General features: G+C 31.2%; 1 protein-coding gene across 3 annotated transcripts in view; it reads left to right on the plus strand.

Moving 5' to 3' along the window:
• Positions 1 to 23,336, plus strand: part of LOC129981865 (calmodulin-A-like) — a 315,003-nt gene that overhangs the window by 160,624 nt on the left and 131,043 nt on the right. The gene's annotated exons all lie outside the window — the stretch shown is intronic.

Genomic DNA, 23,336 nt, shown 5'->3' on the forward strand with positions numbered 1-23,336 from the left:
TGGAACAAAGAAACTGTTTCAACTCCAGACGGGGAATTTCATTTGAATCTGCCGAAAAGGAAAAAGAATTAGCTTTCATTCAGGTGGTTTGGTTATCTGTTTCGTCAAGAAATTTCAATATTGTATAAGGAATTGAAGTGAATAGTTATTTGTATTGCTCTGTTCAAATTCCGTATTTTAAAAATATTCGAGTTTTTAGAAAGGCATTTTATTTTAATTGATTTTCATTCTTTCCATTTTTTGAAATCAATTGAGTTACTCATTGTGAATTGTAAAAGTTGAAAAGAATCTTGATTTCGATCTTCTTTTGAAGATCGTAGATAATGTTTGATTTATGGATGAAGAATAATTGCGAATTACTTATGAATTTAAATTTATTTCAGAAAGTGTTTTATACCTTTGAAAATTATTACTAATTCATAAAAATTAGAAATCGTTCAATTTCTTTTTCTGATTGGTTATAAAGATTCTGTATTCCTTTCCTTATGACATTACCTATACACTGATGTTTTCTTTGAGATATTGGGTTATATCAGTGTAATGCAATTTCATTTATTGTAGCTATTGTATGTGTTACAGTTTCAGACATTAACAGCGATTAAGATCTTCTAAACGCTTGAATGTGACTCTCCCCGGTGACCTTCAAAGTCTTGCACCCTTTCGGTTAGGCGAGTCATCGAGGCGCAGAGCAAGACCAAACGCTTGAATGTCGAATTCCCATTCATGACCAGCATGGAATCAATCGCTATATCCAATGACGCGTTTAGTCTCCTAGGCCCCCTTTTATTCTTAACACCAACAACCGATGTTTCTATTTAAGCAAGACCTACGCCGAGTATTTTGACGGCCCGGCGTTATTTGATTCATGTTTTACTAGGAATCATTGCTGCACTGAAACGAGCGATGAAGATTTCACCTATTCTAACACGCACACCAACATGTCATACTGTCTGTCCGTCGTCGTTTTAGATATGTGGCGTGGAAAATACTTCTTTTAATGTTTGAGCGCCATCTAATGACTTCATAGAGATAATAAGAGCTAATGTCTTCTTTTCCTTTCTCTCATGAGCATTAAAAACTAATATTTGTATTTAAAAAAATTTGCCGTCTTGAAATCAGATGATTATTTTGTAGTTTGCTATTAATTTTTTATGTTTAACATTGATAAGAAATGAATATAGAAGACAGTTTAAAAATAATTAAAATATAATGGATAATTAAATTAAATCTAATGGATATCTAATGGATAATTAAATTAAATCTGAAAACTACTAAAGCTTAGTGAAATAAAAGGAGGAAAAAGAAAAAGTAAAAGTAAACGCAAAAAGATGCATTGGAAATTTTTATATAAAATAGCGATACTGAACAAATAGTCACACATAAAATATAAACAAACACATAACATTCTATAAGTATAAAAATGCGCATGAATTCCAAAAATACGGTGGGAAACTTTAATAATAATGCAATTCATATCTTAGTGCTAAAATATCAGATAAATTAAGAACAAATAATAAAGAATGTGTATTAATTGGTTAGTTCTTTGTTAAAATTCCAGTATTTTATTAGAATATTCGCACGATACAAATACAAATTTAAATAAATTATCTATTAGTTTGAATTTTGCCAGTTTTTTGTCTTATATAAATAAAGTTAGCTTGTTTTAATATCAGTATTTTTGAGACGATATTAAAATATTTAATTCTACTATTAATATTTTTAATACTAAAATTAAATATAGTTTATTGGAATATTTAATTTATAAGTTTTAATTGAATGTTTATTTCTATATTCTATTATTATTATTAATCCAATGTATGCTTTAGTCAGTTTAATTTTTTTTGTGTGTCTTTTAAGTTTGGTAGAATGTATAATATCCGATGATGTGGTTGGGAGATCAAAAATATTATCGAAAAGAAATTGTGAAAATATTTTTACTTAAATACAGCAAAAAATTCTTATGAAGGTCATTTAAATGTTTGTTAAAAGTTTTATTAGTGTTAATCGAAATTAAAGCATTTATAAAAAAAAGGAGGGAAAAAATAAATATTAAATAAAAGAGGGTTTTTTCTAATCACATTTTATCAGTTAATGCTAAAGAAAACAGACAGCTCTGTAATCGTAGATAAAAAAAAAATCTCCTATTGGGAGATGATTCAGAAAAAAATTGTAAAAGAAAAGTCTTTATATTGTTAAATGTAACAGACACAAACATATTTTCGTTACTTGAATTCATTCTGTCAGTGTTGTTGTTATTCGAGACACATACTTCTTTATAGCGACATCGCACCATATGTACTATACGATTTTGCGATGTTGCAAGCAGGTCACATCAATGTAACTTTGCTACAATGGATGAACGGTTATGAATTGGAAGTTATTGAATTTTTGACCTTTCATCGTATGAACATGCCAGGTGAATCATTTTCTTTTCGACTTTTTTTCACAATTATTTGAGCTTTTCTTAATCATTTATAGGTAGGTTTGTTACATTTATTTGACTAATAAATAATCTAGAAAACCGAGTTTCGCTCGGCAGTTATTTTTGTCGTAAAATCGTGGGTTTTTTTTGCTGAAAATATTTAGATGCGAAATACATACTGACTATATATGAATATTTTTCAACCTTACCTCGTTCCACATCCATCAGCGCCATTTCACAAAATTTTGAGGTACCAATAGATTATCATCTTATGGCAACAATGCAAGTACCACAAACATTTACGAGATGGCGCTAGATAACATTGTCGGCATGAGAGCAAAAGAAAAAAAAAAGGGGGGGGGCTCTAATAGTTATAATTTCTTTTTATTTGTGTATGAGTGTGTAAAATCACGTTTTTTAAGAAAAGACATCGATATAGATAAATTTAAAAAGCCAAACCTTATCTAAATACTATAAAATTTGGTTCAAATCGTTAGAGCCGTTTGCGGGATATACGAAATAAATTTATATATAATATAATATACACAAGAATTACTCGCTTAAAGTTAGAGAGATGTTACCTTTTATTACCTTTGTCGATGTAAACATCCATTAATATTTTTATGTATTTATTTATTTATTTATTGCAATCGGGAACACTAGAATGTCTATACTTTTGAATCCAATAGTTGCGATTTTAGCAGGATAGTACTTTTTGATTTGCGTACTATATATAATTTAGAGTAATGCGAAAATCGTTCAAAATTCTCTGCGCGGTCTTCAGTTGTACTTAGAGCTACCAAACATGCCACATAATTATTTATTCAGTAATACTTGTTTTCTAAGGGTTCTTTTAAAAATTTGATTCATTTTTAATTAAAAATATAATTGACTTTTTAACAAAGAATGAATGTTCAAAAGATATTTTTACACTTATTTACAATTTTTGATAATGAATCGTTAAAATTTAATAATAAATTTTAATATTGAATATATTTAATTTATAATAAAAAAAATAAATATATCGTACTATATTTTTCATTCATTCTGGATTTATATTTTCGCGCGATGCTACGATATTAAATTTCTGCATTCATTTTAACACTGCCATATAATTAAAAATAAGTTTTTATTTAAATTTTTAAAAGTTAAAATAGACAAATTAAATTTAAAACATCAAACTACAATATTTTGGATCAGAGGCTCGAATTAAAAAAAAAAAAAAAAAATTTCTTCTTTTATCTTTTTGTTTCGAAGTAAAATCATGAAAGGAAAAATCGTTGACGAGTCGGACGAGTTATTTTTATTTAAAAAATGCCAAATGTCACTTTTTTAAATACAATTTCCTTTTATTTGTCAAACATTCGCTGTCTTCCGACAGTTGTTCGTGATCTTCGTCCTTCGACAACAACAATAACAAGACTTTCCAAACAACTATTTTTGTTATAAATGACCCTTTCAAAGTTGGTTAATTTTAGCCGAGGCCGAAAACATCTGCCAAGAACGGGCAAGATCCCGCAGATTAATATCTGACTCCAATCGATAACTTCACAAACAGACGAGATTTATCATAAACAATTTGTTTTCAAACCCAAAACGCTCCTGTTTATTACAGGAGAAATCACAAGGGAATTGACGCACAGCCGTTATCTTTTGACGTCAGACATGCTGACAGGGGATCCGCTTCCATCCTGGACGGGACTCAAAAAAATTCTATCCGCCGGAATTAAATCAAAACATTACCGAATCTCTCCCCTAACCGGAAGTGGGGGCGATCGTAATTCAGAAGAACAGGAAATTTTAGTCGTTCCATAGACTTAGCGTGACTCCCCCTCAAAGCCGATTCATTCCAATACAGTTTAGGAGCTGTCGCTGGTAGGTGTGACGCTGACGTTAAGTCTGTTTTCGTGAAAGGAAGGACATGTGTTTTCTTTTGTGTCTTGGGTTCCTGAGTCGGTTATAAATATTCATTGTAACGAGAGATGAAAAATTATCGTTAAACATAATATCTGTCTGCATTATGATAATTCGAAAACACGGTGAGACAGAGAAAAAAAATTGTGATTTTTATAGTAAACTTTTGTCCGCCAAACTCTCAAATTTTTATTTTATGAATTTTTATTTTAATTGTATATTATATATTTGATGAACATTATTAATTAATTATTTACTTTATAAAACTTATTTATCAATTATTTATTTCATGAAAATTATTTATTACCAATTATTTATTTTATGAAAATTACTTAGTATCAATTATTTATTTTATGAAAATTACTTAGTATCAATTATTTATTTTATGAAAATTATTTAGTATCAATTATTTATTTTATGAAAATTATTTAGTATCAATTATTTATTTTATGAAAATTATTTAGTATCAATTATTTATTTTATGAAAATTATTTAGTATCAATTATTTATTTTGTGAAAATTTAGTATCAATTATTTTGTGAAAATTTAGTATCAATTATTTTGTGAAAATTTAGTATCAATTATTTTATGAAAATTTAGTATCAATTATTTATTTTATGAAAATTTAATTTCAATTATTTATTTTATGAAAATTTAATTTCAATTATTTATTTTATGAAAATTTAATTTCAATTATTTATTTTATGAAAATTTAATATCAATTATTTATTTTATGAAAATTTAATATCAATTATTTATTTTATGAAAATTTAATATCAATTATTTATTTTATGAAAATTTAATATCAATTATTTATTTTAGGAAAATTTAATATCAATTATTTATTTTAGGAAAATTTAGTATCAATTATTTATTTTATGAAAATTTATTATCAATTATTTTATGAAAATTTATTATCAATTATTTTATGAAAATTTATTATCAATTATTTTATGAAAATTTATTATCAATTATTTTATGAAAATTTAGTATCAATTATTTTATGAAAATTTAGTATCAATTATTTATTTTATGAAAATTGTTTATTATCAATTATTTATATTATGTAGATTATTATTATTTTAATTATTTATTTAATAGAAATGAAAATTTATAATTGCCTAAAAACCTTGAAAAACCGCTGATGATAGAAGTCTTACCGGTGGCAAACAAAGAATCCCATTCAGACGTGCGGCAACATAGGGTTAACATTATAGATTGTTATCAAATTTTCGATGAAATCTGTGTATGAAAGGTCAGATCGTCGTTGCTTCGCGTGTGCTTGTGGATTCGATAGCTCAAAATTGCGACTTGCTAAATCGATAAAATTTCGTTTTTTTTATTTTATCACAAGGAGAAAGATCATCAAGAAAGTTTTGATTAAGTCCGATGATTAAATTTGTGTCCGCGTGTGTGTGAATACAATAAATCGAAACCAGCAGGGTGGTTTTCCCAAATCTTTCTCGCATACTCCCTAATAAAGGTGTTATAACACCCCCTTGCTTAAATATTGTGGACCTTCGGTATAACCGCAAATGTCAGGAATACTCAGTTTTTTATTTTCATAGTCCCACATATGAGCGTTTCGTACTTCTTAGCGAAGAAACCTGATCCATTCTGGATGCTTTTTATTCAACTAAATAAAACCAAAATTATACACAGAATTAAAATTTTAGTAAAAAGATCTCGGGCTTTATTTTATTTATGAAAGTCAATGCGATTTCTCGTTACCGCTTTACATGTACAAACCGACAGATGATTAATCCCTTGACTCATTTCTAGCTGTTAATGTATACCCATCACATGCTGAAATTTGTTTATTAATAGGAACCTGCTGCATTTTGTAGTTATCATAAGCTTACACGGACAAGAAGACAGATCTTTTCTGTGAATGGATCTCTTTACAGTTTGTTAGAAATCTTGAAAATAGATGTTAATGCCATATAGCAAATTTCATAAATGTAGCGTAAAACGTTTTTAAATAATCGCGTTCACTAACAGCCAGAGAAACGTGTTCACACCGTTTTTCGAACTCTAGAATATTTGAAATGTAGAGATTCGTCAAAATCTGGACTTTTCGATAATTCCATTAATTTTTCTTTGTGTATACTATGTCTGCAAGAAAATAAAAAGGAATGAGCTAGATAGCTGACATGCAATCGGTGGTCTTGACACCGAAACTGTTAAACATCAGCAAATTTTGCATATAATTAGTCGATAAGAAAAAGGCTCACATTTTTTTTTTTTTTTTTTTTTTCGTTATACTAAATACAAAAGCTGGAGATATAATGTAAGTAAACGAGAAAATTGGAAGAAAATTCCTATTGGTAATATTTTCTTTAGTCATTCATGTACATTGTTTAGAAAATTTGAAATTAAAAATTGTTTAGCTTGGGCAAAACGTTTTTGTAAAGTAGTAAATTTGTTTATGGAATAATTATTAATATTTTTTATCAGAAATTATTTCATTCACGATTTTTTAAACTTAATTTCGTTGCTGACAACTAGGTTAAGAAAAATATTTTGTTTTGAGATTCAAACATGACATTTGGAATTAAATTAATGATTAGAATGTTGCAAATTGCAAGATATATCTCCAGAAATGTTTATTTTTGCACATTTTTTTCTCTATTTCAGAAAAGCCCTCGTTTGAAAATTTATATAATGTAACTGTTTGACCTTGCTACTTTGTAAATACAATAGGTAGAGTAATTTTAAGTTTAATCCAACGTTTTGTAGGCATGCCACTCATTTTTAAAGGAGTGATAATGGAAAGGGTTGAAATTTTCATTTCTCCTTAACTCTCTTAACGTCTGAAAATGTATAGGTATTTTGAATGATGATAATTATCCCTTCACCATAACGAAGTACTTTTGCACTGAAAGTCTTTCGAAATCTTCTATTGTTTAGAAGTGACGGTTGGAAAAGGGATTTTCTCTTCTTTCCATATATCCACGACACATCCATGGGAAAATGGATTAATCCTCGGAATGGATCAACGTGTATATGACGGGATTCCACCGTGAATTCTCCAATCTGAAAACCAACGTTCTGTCACCGTCGGCAACTTGAAAGACCAGCACGTGAGATCTCCCCATACTTTTCTCTCATACTTTCAAATAAGGGCCAAAGAGAATTCCTTGCATGATGTTTGCGTACAATAGTTACGAAGTATTAACTTGTGGCATGAATATAGCTTTTTTACTGAATTTGTCGTATCATCCTTGGCGAGTTTTTTTGGCGATAAATCCCTAACATGTGGTTAATGGTATCCAAAAATCACACTAATGTTTCAGACAGGTATTTTTCAACTGATTGAAATAAAAGTTTCACCCATAACTAAATGTGTAGTCACAAAATACCCTGCCAAATTTGATGCATTTAAATCATTGCGTTTTTGAGTGATCGCGATGACATGTTTCTTAAGCACAGACCGACAAATGGTCACCCCCCCCCCTTATCGTATTTAGCCTAAACTTTTAGAAGTGCCTGCACTATAGACGCTAAATCTGTGTAATGAATCTCTTTTCGTTTTGTAGTTTTGTTAAATTATATTCAAATACAGTACACTCCCGATTATCCGCGGAATTGGGTGGCGCGGCTGCCGCGGATAACAAAAATCGCGGATAATCCGAAAAAAGCTAAAAACGGGTATAGCAAAAAAGGAAAAAGTCATTCCAAATTTGAAAAATCGTTTTATGTACAATAAAACGTAAAATAAACAGCAGGAAATGTTTAACTAACGCTTCATATTTTAGTATATCACTCAAAACTAACCTAAAATGCATTTTGTTAATGAAAACAGAAAAGTGCTTTGTACTTACGAGAGGCTTCAAGGATACACAGAAAAATCAATACATATGTACTGTTTTAATACTGTAATGTATTATGTAATTACAAAAGCATAACTGTAAAACTACACCTTTTTGAAGAAATCAGTCATTTGTGTTTGCTTCTTGCTTTGGAAGCATTTTCTCTTTGCTTAGAAGCAAAAAAAAAAAAAAAAAAAAAAAAAAACTTAAGTGCGGCAGGCGCGGATAATTGGGAGTCTACTGTAATCGGATAGACAGACTTCTGAACTAAGTTTACTCAACATTTGATAGATGTCTACTAATTTGGAGTTCAGACCTTATACCAAATTACAAACGTTTAATTCAAAGCGTTTAATTATCTTTGTCACAGACAAACAGACAGACGGACGGACATTTTCCAAAAATGTGTTTTTTGAACTCGGGAAGTTCTGAAACATAGAGATTTGAAAAAATCTCGAATTCGAATTATTTTTTACGATACTTTATACTCGAATTCTAAGGTTTTTTGTTTTTTGTTTTTTTTACAATGCTTCTTTTACACCATGTATACGAAAAAGAAATAATTTCAGAATCGTTGCCAAAACGGTTTTCTTGAAATAATAAATTTTTTTTAATCTTTTTGTGGAGGTTATCGCTTTTAGTGTATTACACTGACAGCACTGAAACAGTTTCCTCTGGACATATTTAACCATATCCAACGATAAAACGCATCTTATGTCAAATGGCAACTCTTCAATGCGTTTTGCCACTTTCCTACCAAAATTCTTACAACGTTTCTAATCGCTCGACACTTCAAGTACAAGATTTCTTTCCTTCTCATTTTCTTACTGGCGGAGACAAAGCACATGTCCCTCCTCCCTCTTTAAGACGCTAACCGGCTCATTGCAGGACTCGTGAGTAATAACCGGTGGCTGAGCAGCCATTCATCAACTGCTCCGAGCAAAAAGCCGGTTATTGATTCCCCTCTGAAGAAACAAAGAACGAGTCTTTCAACCCCATCGGGGTAAAAATACCCTGCATTGTAATTTCCTCGTTGCGGTCAATGAGAACGCAATCGGAAAACGGCTTTGTGAAAGGATTGCATTAAATTTATGGGCCCGCGAGAGAGGGTCTATTACGCCGAAGAGCTGAAACATCTGCGTCGTGTGAAACGAGTTGAAGCTACATTGTTCGTTTTGAAATAAAGGAATGGGTAAATTTGAATTGCATTGTATGGGATGCCTTAATCGTGATTCATTGACGAAATTCTGTTTGATGGATGTCCTGTTTTGAAGCTATGTGAGAACTTTGAGACGAAATTCATTAACCTGTTTACCTCATATTCAATTCGTTTTACATTGAAATATTTCGTCATACCCAGTTAACAGGTTAATTGAGGAAGCGTTCAGGTGTCGATGGTAACACCAGAAATAGTGCTTCAGTGAGATCGTTTACCTCCAATCCACGAAAAGAAGTTTTATCCGTTGATATACTTAATATACAACAAATTTTAGAGGGGAGCTCATGACTCCCTGTCCAAAATGAGAGGCCATACCATTAGAAACAAAGCCAACTTACATATATGCATTCGCAGTAAATTATATTGCACTATAATGTCTCACAAAAAGTAGTTCTGTTTTGTATATAAAATAAAGGCGATTATTAACGAATATTCTAATTTTGTAGGTCTGTTTAAAAAAATCCCGAATATAACCTTGTTGTTCATAAAATCAAAAATAATTGCTGAAAGTTAAAATTCAACGCTGTTATAAGTGTTTCATGTTTGCACCTCCAGAAATACGAAGCAATACGACAACTCACCCCACGCTCTTTCAGCATCTCTAATGCCGTATTCTGAAATCCTGCAAATATCCATGTTTTAAGTTCATCAACATCTATTAATAACAAAAGGAAGGATGACAAACACCTGCTGTGTGATCAGCCCCAGAAAACAAAATCAAATATCGCCATCTTTTCTAAGCTTCACGACAAGCATACAGAAAAGATTGTGGGATGCATTACCGTACTGCTTCGATCTCCGTCGTATTTCTGGAGAGGTTCACAATGAACACTTATAACTGTGTTTAATTTAAACATTCAGCTGTTGTTATTTTTGATTTCTGATGATGATTAACAAGACTGCACTTTCTTCGGTTTCCTTTTATCATACTAGCAAAGTCAGGATGTTTGTTTATATTCACCCTGTATAATTCTAACATTCCAATTGTATAAGACTAGCTGACAATTTCTCCAAATCATGTACAACATGTACCAGGCCTTCGCATGAAATGAAATTTAGTTGAAATCAAGTATCAAGTTTTGCAGTTATGAATCTCCGATCGTGAAGCCAAGCTCTGCCATAGACAAACTGTTACATATTTAAAAGCGTACAGTATGTTCAATAGACATGCGTCCATTCAGATCCGTGTGATACACAATAAATTCCTCAGGCAAAATGAAATTTTTGAATATAATGCGAATCTTGCAGCTGAAAAAAAGAACGTGACGATCCAAGGTAGTTTAAAATTTGGTACATTTCGATGTTAGATGACTTATTTAGAGACATTTTTTATGCCACTGTGATGCCATTTTAATTTACTTAAAACTTAATTTAGATTCTAATGCACGAAAAAGAATTGAAATACCGAAAGAAATTCGAAACAAATTATTTCTTTCGGCGAAAGAATTTTTTTGTAACAGAAGAAATAATCGCGTGACACACGATAGATTCGAAATTCGAATTGACGCGGTTCATTTTATGTTCATCATACAAATGTGAATGCATAATAGATTCGAAATTCGAATAAGCACTTTTAATATTAAATAAGTACGTTAATACTAAAATCATTTCTAATGAAATTTGTTTATACTAAAATCACTCCCAATATGATTTTAGTATTAACAATTTTCCTCATATAAATTAACCCCTTCTCATGCAAAGACGCATGGATGCAGTACTCGCAATTACTGAATTTTTAACTTTAATACTTTCATTTTATTGCAGATTTAAGTAATTTAAAATATAAAAATCAATTAAAAACGCTTCAGTATCCCAGATGCTTTATTATATAAAGTAAAATATTAAATGCCCTTAAAAGGATGTCATCTAATGAAGAAATTAAATAAATTCGTATGTCAGGGGGTTAATTGTTATGACAAAATTACTAACACCAAAAATTCATTTTCACTATAGCATAACATGAATAAAGTCTCATGTAGGGAATATTTGTTTTCTTTTCAAGTTTTTCATTCTCATTACTTTGCTAATTGTCTTTTAAACAAAAGTTTATTATGGCTTGCAGTGTTTGTTATGTGTTACAAGTAAAATTTTCTTTAATTAACAAAGAGACAGATTGTTTTTCTCGCCGTAACCTTAATCGCAACTCGCATTTCAATTTGAGATATTTTCTAGAAGTTTAATTTGATCCGTTGCTTGGTAACCAAGCGGCATTAATCAGCAAGAAAACACATTTTAATTTAAAATATAATGAGAAGGAAATCCTTTGCATTCTGGAAAAAAAAAAAGAAAAAAAAAAAGCGCTTCTGAAAATTAGCTTGAACAACGCTGTTGAAAATATAAGATTTCAATTAAGATGGCGTACAGTTCTATGATAAAAAATTAGATTTATTCTATTTGAAAAAAATCATTAATTATTTTCATCATTATTTGAGTAAGTTGATTGCAATTTTAATAAAAATGTGGATTTTTTTAGGTATCAAATTTTATCACTTGCTTATTTTTTTAAAAACTTTTTTACACTTTATTGCAAAAACAAAGTTAGAAATAAAAAGGGAATATACTGTGATTTTAATTTTCTTGTTCTTTTTATGTCTGTGTATCACCCCTTTAATCTTTATTCATTTATATTTAACTAGATTTCTAATATAAAATGTGATTGCTTCTGATTGATTAAATAAGCAAATAAACATATTATTATACACCTGTAATGTTGCTCCCAGCACGTTTAGTTCAATCACTGGAAAGACCATTTAACGATCAGCTCTGTTAAGTGCTGATCAGGTGCCGCATCAGTGATCTCGAAGCTTGGCGATAAAATATATATTACTGTAAACTTCCAGAAATTTAGCAATTGGGCCAATAGAAAATGATGTAGGCCTGATTGATCCAGAACCTTCTCTGCCCGTCTCCCGGAATTATAAAATGCCGGTAGTCTGAAGCTGCAGTCAATCGTAATCGTGAAACGAGTTTTGTATCGAGTCGTCGAGAGGATAACGAAGCAACGACGGAATAGTCTATCGAAGAACAATTTTTGTGTGGGGTTCAAGCGATTGCTGAATTCAGCTGTGTGCCGAGTCCTAGTGTTTATTGTGGAAGCAGCATCGAGTCGTGTATGGAGTAGCGAATCATCTAGTAGTGTGTTGGTAATAGTGGCGAGGATACAGTGGAGATTTGCAGACGTTTCAAGAGACCTTAGCGTGAAGCTACCCTCCTTCTGCTGAATTCTGTCAGACCGCTTTGTGTGCTGTGGTAGTTATTACTGCCGATTACTACTTGTGGGCTACTGTTTGAGGGTGTGCTTCTGTGTGTTGCCTGTGTTCATCTAGGCTGTATATATGTTGCCCTTGTATTAGTGTCTTTGTGTTAACAAACGTCGTCGTTGTTTTCGACTAAAGGACTGTTTATTTCATGGCCAGCAAATAGGTAAAGAACACGGGATGTAATCCTTAATAATATCTAGAAATTTTAATACCTTAACAATTTTATTTTCATTATTTGTATATTTTTGTTGATTTTAAACAGCATTCATTCACATCACTTTCGTATAAAATTTGTCTTGTCTTATAAACAACCCTTGACAGTTCTGCTATTTTAAGAAACTTCTATCAGCGAATATTGTAATCTCATAATCTAAAACTTTATCGACCGAGTTTTAGATGGTTAAAATGCTAACTTTTTTCATTATCTGCAAACACAGAATATATCTCATTAGCTTAAGTCATGTAAAATTTTGTGTAACTGAAAGTTTTATCAAACTAATTTTATTACCTTTGGCACTAATGGCGACAAGGGATTTATTGTTGTTTCGCCAAATTTCACATAATGCGAAGTTTTTTTTCTCCTGGGCAATATATCCTTGTAGTTAAAAGCCTATTTCGAGGAAAATTTACATATTTTATTTGCTGTACCTTTAGAGATTTAAGTCTTTTTTTTTTTAAAACTAGTCTATATTTTTATTCCTGTAATTGGAAGCAAAGTATGCGCAAATTAAAATTCATTTTCTCTTCATAACAGAAAGTGATGTTAGCGTTTCTAATTGCATTTTCGATTTTTGGGAAAGTGATTTTCTTGGTAATGTGTTTTGAACGAAAATTCAAATGCTAATAAACATGATTTAAACTAATTTCGTAGATAATTCAATGAAGTTATGTACTGACAATGCTCATACATGCTGTTATAAATAATGCATTTATAATTACATGTGAAATGTGCTTGATTAAAATTGAAGAATTTAATTACTAATGGCCTACCTGCTTTTAGGCATCTCATTTTTGGTGCATTTGGAGTAATGGAATGATTAAGTGTTATATGGAAGGAGTATTTTAAGTTCTGATAAAAGTTTTAAATGGCTTTCAGAGTGCAAAAGAAGTTCTGAAAAATGGACTGTCTATGTGAGAGAAGCTTAAAAAGGAAAATATTAGGATTTGATGGTGATTATTTTTCTTGTACGCAGTATTGTTTAACATCTCTCTGCGCTTATTATAATAACGGAATTTTGTATTTCATTTTTGATTCTCTTCTAATTGAATTAACTTAAAATTAATTTTTAAGTATTATTCCGATGATAATTTAAAATTTTTTATACTAATAAAACTCTATTGTAAATTAAACTACCAGTTTTAATTAAATTTTTATTCTAGCTTAGAATCATTATTTTGTGCTGATTTTGAAAAAAAAAACTTATTAAAAATTCTTGGGTAATAATTATAAAGTGTGAAATATAATAACAAATGGAAAGTTTAAAAAAAAGGAATAAGATTAGAAATTTAATAAATTAATGTTCAGTGGTGAACTAGAAAGTGGGGAAAAAAGTTTTTATCAAAAATCTTATTAAAGAAAAAAGCGACGAAAACTGCATTAAATGAAAATGCTGAATGAAATTAAAACCACAATAAACTTCAACCGAAAGAATAATGTTTTTAATCTTTACTAATTAAAACATATTATAAATTTGATTAAAATCTTAACCAAATTGTTAAGATGTGAAATCCATGAACTGAATTTTTAATTATTCATAATGTTTTCGTTTTTAATTATTGTTTTGAAAACTTCTTTTTAATGGCATTGACTGAAATTTCTTTTTGATTTTTCTTTGTTTAAAAAAATACTTTGTACTTTTAATGCATCAACGAAAACGTGCTAAAAAATTTTTATACAGCATTTACTATTTGTACGCTTTCGGATTTACATTATTTTTCTCTTCGAATTTTTTCAGAAAGACTAGACGAACTGCCCCTGAATTTCGATCTTATAAAGAATATGCTTGAACTTTTTTTGTAGGGAAGGTTCGATTTCGTGTCAATTAAGGGACCAATTTTAAATTGAAAGGGTAATGACACGTGTGTGTAGCTAAGTCGTACTCTTGGCAGTAGTTGAAGCTACTGAAAAAACAGGAGACGCACCCTTGGCTTAAAATCACTGACTTCTAAAGTCAGTGGGCCTTATGAATGACAAGTGCCATTGGAAACAACAACAGAAATGGATGTTTTGCGCTCATTCCTTCCACAGAAATCCTATACTGCTTACATTTTTACAAATGGTCTTATTTGCTGTGATCAATGCTCACATGCGTTTTTTAAAAAACAGCAATTATATTTGAAAAAATATAAAAACGATTTTAAAAAATCAATTTTTTCGCGTGTTTTTTACTTCTAACATGCATGAATTTTCAGACAAATTATAGAAAATTTGCAGCAATTTTATTAATATACTTTCGAAACGTTATATTAAAATTTCCCTTTTTGTCATAACCTTCTTTTTTTTTTTTTTTTTTTTTTTTGCTTGCTTACCTAATCAATGCTCTATTTTTCACCTCTAATATTCAAGTGACAGACCATTTAATTCCAGATATTGTGATTGTATTTATTGAATCGCTGTTGTAGGTTTTGTTCCTACTCTATCTTCTGAATGTAGCTCTGTTGTTGTTTCTTATGGCCCTTGGGCCAAGAGAACGATTTAGCTACACACACGTCACAACCCTAATTACGGGGCGGACTTCACTCATGCATTTCATTCACTCACCCACAGATCGTCATTTATACCTGAATCAGAGAACGATCACCCCTGATCCAGTACCCCCAGTGGTATTACTCTCGACATGGAGGACTTTGTGACCACGACAGATTTAACGCGCGTCAGCCACGGATTCCCCGCGTCCACCTATAGTAGCGCCATCACGGCCGAAGATTCCCCGCGTCCACCAAGCACGCGAGGAATCTTCGGCCGGCGGGGTTCGAACTCGCAACCTAAGGGACGCGAATCCGACGCTCTACCAACCAGGCTATCCCGGCCTGAATGTAGCTTTAATATCTTTTATCATAACTATTGGTGTGTGGGAATTATGGTGTAGAATTATTCATAGGAAAGCTGATTTAAGTGTATAAAACGTGAAAAACCTGTGTTTCTGCGTGTGGCCATCGAAATCTTCTTGCATTTTGCCTTGTGTCTTCATTCACTGGGATACATGGATTTAACACTTCCTTTGCCTGGAACAGCGAATGAATGGAAGGTAAACGTAGCGAAACGGTCCAACACCCCGCTGTTATTGGTGCGACCAAGAGAAGTCACATAAGACCATTATCATGTGCAGAAACAAAGTTTAAGCTTTTTTTGTATTATATTCAAATTTCTTTATTTCTTCCGTTATTCATAAGGAAATTATGTTCATTTATAATCAGATCATTTAATTGAATAACTCTTTGTAGTTTTATTTTATATCCCTTGAGATAATCGAATCTTTTATAAATAAATGTCCACATACCTTAATTAAAAAAAAAAAAAGCAGGAAGCATTGCACCTTTGCCCTCTCCCCTGTCCCTAGTAATATAAATGTATTTTAGATGCTTTGTGTTCAATAAGTGTATTCTTAATTCAAATTCTCATGTTCCTGATCAAGGTTTGTTTGTATCTATTTTGTTGCTATTTTAAATTGTTAATTACTTCTTTCAAGTAGTAGTTAACAATTTTATTCCTTTGGCAGTTGTTTTTTTTTAAATTCCTTCTGACAGTAATAAGTAGAACAAGGAAACTTAAAAAATGATCGTTACTTTATTTCCTAATGGTGGAAATTTTTAAACTGCTGTTTTTTCTGTATTTAGCAATAGGTAAAAATCCTATAGCTGATGACATTTGATGACATGATATATCCAGTTTAAAACATTCTCATGCTACGTTGTTTTGGACTAGAAGCTCAAATTTCCATTCAAGTATTCTTTTTACCATATATTTAAGTATTCTTGAACATTCATTTAAGTATTATATTGGCCAAAAAATTCTACCTTGCTTTTCTATATGTCTACACGTTTCAGATATTCCTGAGTTCCAAAAACACAATTTTGAATTTCTCTATTTCTCTGAACGCAATAATTCAAAAAGGCTTTGTTATGTGGCTATGTGGTATTTACACCAAATTTGTCAATTTCTTTTAATTCTATACACAGGAAATTCTTATGTCCATGTATCAATAAACACGATAATTGCAAAAGTAAGGAGCTAGATGTATAAAATATGGTACGCAATTTATCATCTAAAGTATTGATTCTCATTAGAAACAAATTTTTCAAAGAATTGATTATTCTATCAGTTTGTATTTTCGCACGAATTGAAACGCAATAACTCCAAAACACAATGAATTAAATAAACAAAATTTATTATGTAATCTTGTTATTAAAATTGTAATTCCCAGTTAAATTTTGGTCGATAACATGACGTTTTTAAAATGCATATTCGTTTTTTTTTCACTATAAACTATTTTACTATTCACTATATTACTGCCGGCGTCCTGGCGTAGGGGTAGCGCGTCTTCCCCTTGATCAACCATGCCCGAGTCCCAGTTCGGACATGGTTGTTCTGTGCTCTATCTGTGAGGTGTGTGAATGTGCCCCCCCCCCTGTAAAAAGGGGCTGTGCAAGAGAATGTGACGCATGAAGTGGCTAAGTCGTACACTTGGCCTTAGATGGCGCTACTGAAAAAACAAGAGACCCTAACTCGGCTTAAATCGCTGACAGATAACTGTCAGCGGGGTTGTAAAGTGTCATAAGTCATAACAGCAACAACTATGTTTCATTTTTGAAGCATAAAGCGCTCATTCGCAGGTCTCTGAAAGGAAAAGTCTGAAGTTTCACTGTTCAAGATCCACATTTCTTATGCAAGTGGAAAGAATAACACATTTATTAAGAAGAATGCGATCAAATTTTGGGGTAATCGATCCCGCTGTTTTTTTTTTTTTCTTCAAATCATTAGACAAGTAGAGAAATTAATAACCTTTTGTATTTTAATATTAAGTTGTTCTTGAAAACTAACGTGAAAATAAAAGAAAGAATTAAATATTAATGATATTTTAAGTGCTTTAGTTTCAATTCTTTTTCTTTAAATGGAATTTTTTGTGGAGATGATTTGTCAACTGTCTGACTTTTAAGGAGAATAAATTGTCCGAAAGTGATTAAAGGAAGATTAGCTACAACCATTAAAGCCACGACTTTCATGAATTGAGCCTGCTTAATTACTTGCTATTTGTGCCTCAGGCATGCTAATGAGAAATTTTCTTGTAAAAATGAATCTTTACTGGAGATATATTTGGATCATTTAATGATTAGAGAAGATTGCGCTCGAGGTTAGCCAGGGGGATTTCTTCATTCACCTTTTACTTTCCATTGTACGCAGTATAGGGGAAAAAATATTCTAATTTTCAAACAATTCGAACTGGCGACTTTGCCGAATTTCCATGTTTTAGACATCTCTGGAAAAAAAAACATTTTTGGAATAAGTCTATCTGTCTCTGACAAAGATAATTCAAACACGTCTTGAGCTAGACGTATGAAACTTGGTGTATGGACTTTATATATTTTTATCAAATTTTCAGCAAAATCTAATTAGAAGTCTCTCTGTCCGGCTGTTTGAATATAAATGAACCCGATAACTACACAACAAATAGAGCTATATAGATAAAATTTTGTATACAGATTTAACATGTGTAATGTAGACGGGTATCAAATTTTGAACCAAATTCAACAATGGGGTTGATTGTCTATGCATGTGAATGCTTACTGTGAATGCTGTGAATGTGAATGCTTAGAAGGGTTTTAAAAGCGAAATGTTTAGCAAACAAGCTGCTCCTCTATATTAAAGAACTTTATTAAAATTTTGAAAAGAATTAATTTTAAGATTATTTTAAGAATATAATTTTTAATACATTTTGTAATGAATGAAGAAACTTTAAACAGAATCTGATTATAAAAAAATATTTTTTAATTATTAATCAGAATGTATGTTATAATTCTGTAATATTTTATTTCCTACGTTAGAACAAAAGAATTAAAATAATTTGTTGATGTATTGCAGATTCTTTAAGTATTATTACGTAAGTTTTTTTTTATTCAGTAAATATTTATTTCCAAAGAGATTATCACAAAGCTAGGTTGAATTACTGACTTTATCATTTTGTATTCGGATTTTTTTTTAAATGTAATGTAATAATAAGCTCTTAGAAGTACATGTATGGATTTCACTCCTCCAGTAGAATTAATCTCGAAAAAGTTGTAATATCATTATAGTTTTACACCCCTTATCTCATTCGATCACTTTTTGCATCATAATATCTTCTTTTAACCCTTTCTAGGGCCGTGGGAAGTATGCTTCCCACCAAATGTATCATTCTTTGTATGATATTATGTAGGTTGGCATCAGTTCTGACAAATTTTTTTAGTAAGTCAGAAACTTAAATGCTTTAGTTCTTTATCTCGGACAAAATGATGTCTTGATTTGTTACTTAATTATTAAGGAACCAAATTAATTAATGAATCAAATTAAATTTATCTAATAAGCCAAATGAATCACTTTTCTTAATCTAATTCCAAGCCTAAAAATATTTTAACATAATATGACTAGAAAAAAATGGCCCTTTAAAGGGTTAATATAAGAAAAACATTAATATTCGCATGGGCAGTGAAAAGAATGACACAAATTAGCGTAGCGAATTGGGAGGGTACTTTTTTTGTTTCTCATTCATATTAAAAGTATATAGTGAGATTTCGTCACGGATAGTATATAAATTATCAGTTAAGTAAATACTGCAAGCTAACAACATTTAGGTTAAATAACGACTGATATATATAAACAGTTTTACAATAACTACTTAATAAAACCAGAAGGCGTAGAAACAACGCAAGAACCCACTTTTCTCCCGGAATTATAATTTACGAGTGCCACGAGCGCTCCTAAATTAACAATCAGCGTTATAAATTCACTCCTAATCGCTCTTTAAATTCCAGTCCCAGTAATAATGGACGGAAAAGATTTGTTTTAGTCCATTCATTGTATAAAATGCCCGCCATTAATCTCTCACGCCATTAATTATCCAATCCTTGAAGTTAAAACGTGTCTGACTAAAGCGCGCTTAATGATAACTGCGGTCTTTCGCTTTTTTTTTTAACAATTATTTCTTTCTCTAGACGGTGTGATATGTGTTGGCCCTCTCTCCCTCCTTTTGCTTACTTTCTTCTAATCTTCCAGTTCCGGAGCTTGAACCCCCCCCCCCCCCACCTTTTATTTCTCCACCTTCACCTCCTACCCCAAATGATGATGATGATGATCGCGTCATGAGTTTGGTCCTTTTCTTTTCTGGTCAAGTATTGATTTGACAATTTGTTCTTGGAATTCTTTTTAGGGTTTTTCCCTTTGCTCGATTTATATAATATATATATATATATATATATATATATATATATTGGATTAGTTACCTATTACAGCGAGAGTGAGCTGATCGGTTCGAGGTTCATAATTTATTCAACTGATATCACATCTACTAATGAAATCTCAATCTTTCTTCTTTCTGTGACAGGGGAATTCGTTTCGTGATTTTGTGTGTCATTTTCTCGATGGGCTTGTAGGTCCGCCCTGTGCTGATTCCGCCCGCTGGACCGTCGTGCAGGTAGGGGTAGTCCGGAGAGGATTAAAAATTGACAAGCAAAATAGAAAAAAAGGTTTCATATCTTGCCGAATGAACGATTATCAGAAATGAACTAAAGAATCATGAGATATGGCAAGGGTGAGGTGAGGTCCACTTGATTCCCATGTGCAGTGGCCGCGTACTAAATGAAACAATTTTCTGAGCTTATAATAAAGAGTGGTTGGAATTGAAATATATATATATATTTTTCACATGAGTGTTAATTGGAAACTCTGTAGCCATCTGAAATCTAAATATCGATTATATCTTTCTAAGAACAAAAAAACACCTAACGATTAAAAATCAAAAATATATATTAAAAATTTTTTAGTATTATTTTCTATTTTACAGTCATACTGTATTAACCGAGGCATTTTAATTTGTAGACAGTTCGATTGCAAGATTTTGATAAATTTGTTTGTTTTAGACTTTTTCTTAAATTGTAAAAGGGCATTTCTTGAATTATATCTATCGTTGTATCAATACGACTGGGGAATCAGTTTGTGAACTTAATGGAATTTGATTTGCAGTATTTTTTTTTCACTAAAATTGTAGACTCGATCCATTGTGGAGCGAAATTTGCGTAGATAAAGTATACTTATTTACCTCTTCTTATACAAACGAACGCAACAGATTTTTTGAAGAAAAAAAAATATATATAACGATCTAGAAATAAGGGAGGATCAGTATTTTCCTAATAGTAGAAAATTATTAGGAAAAGATCATTGAATATTTACGACGGAATAGCCGTGTTCCCCTTTTATTGGTCCTACAGATAGCGCAATTAATGTGGAAATAGTTATTTTACATTCGATTATCAAAACGGCGCCAAAGACGAAAAAAATTCAAAGTTATATTTTTTGATTCTATGAATTCAAATCGGCCATTACTATTAAGAATCAATTTTCTGGTTACATAGAGAACAGAGTCTTTGCAACTTCAGTGATATTGATACTAAAAAGTTTGGTTCACTGATTTTGTGCCTAGCGTGGCCGTCAAAATGTTGCACAATATTTGGCGAGAATCGGAATACTGATTTGACATTCTTCTAGCTACTACATGTTTTCACATTGAAATTTGTTGTTGTAAGTGATTTTATATTGTTGTTGCACATCCCCCAAAACAGCAGAGATATATCAAGTTTACGAAATTGTGCACCAACAACGTGCCTAATACTAACAATGGATTGTCAATAAGATTCTGCCTAGAGAGGCAATGACAATTACGAATGTGATCAGGTGAAGCCTCTTCCGTAAAAAACATGGGATAGACTTCAAAGCTCTTAGAACCCTTAGAATATTTCATAGTTCCAAGGCCCTACAAGATCAGTGTAGAGTTCTCTGATCTTGCCAACTACAATCGAGAATCAGAGAGCCCCCGTGAACTTCTACTCTTATACCAGTGATGTACTGATGGGAGAAGCTAAGTGGTTTTATTTTGGCTTTTAGATCTCGGAAAATTTTCCTTTAGGTAAGAGTTTCATTAAGAACAAAGGCATCACTAGCTCTCGCTTTAGTTAAGGTGTCCGCAATCTCATTAACCTCCTCGCCATCATGTGAAAGTACCCATTATAGGTGGGACTGGTAAGACAAGGAAAAACGTTTTAGGTTTTGGGATATATTCACTCTCACATTATCACTCACACTATGCCAATTGGCCAAGACTTGAATTGAGCTTCTACTATCTGATAGAATACAGATTTCATTTTAATGAGTGAGAGATTTGAGCAATTGCAGTCCTTCATTGATGGCAGTAAGCGCGCTGCGAAAAACAGAGCAGAAATCGGAATTCTTCCTCTGGATTTTTATATATTTATCTTGAGATTCGGTGTAGATTCCACTGCCAATGCAGTAATTATCATTTTTAAAACCTTCCGTATACATGTGAACTTCTCATGCCCCAAACAATTGAAGAAATCAAAGTACATATTTGTAATGCGCTTGCGTTGGTGACTGCAAACATGCTTCAAAATATATGACGTAAAATGGACTACTGCCTAAATATTGTCCGTGTGATCAAAGGAAGCCGCATAGAACATCTATGACAAATGTATACAAAATTTTGAAGTTACGTCTACATTATGATTTAATCTTATCGATAAATTCTTTTTCATTAAATAGTTATAGCCGTTTATAATCGCTATATTCATTTTGAATTACCCTGTATAATGAGCGATTTCGTTATTTAATGAAATCATTTGAAAATAAATTCAATTCCTATATAAATTGATTCAAAAGAACCGATTCTTTGTTTTAAAAGTCATTCTATTAAGCGGCAAAAATATTTCTATCGATAAAAGTCTGTAAAATTAAGAACCAGGAGATCAAATGCCGCTGTTATCAAGTTAAGTAATTGGATTTAATTTATTAATTTTATTAGATGAGAACTTGCATATTTAATGTTAGATAAATTTGCAAATCGTATACAATGGGTAATGTAATGACATATATGAATTTTGGTCAAAGTTTAAAGCGTGTTATTGATTTTTAAACAGATTATTAAAATTACATTTCATATTTCTGGAAACTGTTGATGAAATATCCATAATTTTTTTAGCTTTAAGTCCTTGATAGTTTTAGTGATCGTGTAATTCTGTTTTAATTCTCCCACATATGAATGCCATTTTCATCAGATGTTGAAAAATTTATCTATGTGTATTATGCATTGAATGAGAAAAATATTAAGAAAAAAATTGCTACACAATATTAATAATGTATTAGCATCTTGTAGCAATGTCCTCTTAAAAACCTTGTAAATCTTCTCTTTTTTTGCATACGAAAAAGAATAAAATGTCTCTGAAGCCGTACATTCGCTCAATGGAAATGCACGAGGAAGATTTTATCTGAGAGCAAATTGTATTTATGAATCAGAACCAAAGTAATCCCTTCGTTAATTCCAGTGCATTTTATTAAATGGATTTATTTGAGAATTCGAAACAAAATCCTTTCGTCAAATCGAGTACATCCCATCAGATGGATAGTCCGAGTGCGTAATAAATATGTTATATGATTACATATGACCATT

Source organism: Argiope bruennichi, chromosome 8 (genome assembly GCF_947563725.1).
Source record: "Argiope bruennichi chromosome 8, qqArgBrue1.1, whole genome shotgun sequence".
NCBI classification, from domain to species: domain Eukaryota; kingdom Metazoa; phylum Arthropoda; class Arachnida; order Araneae; family Araneidae; genus Argiope; species Argiope bruennichi.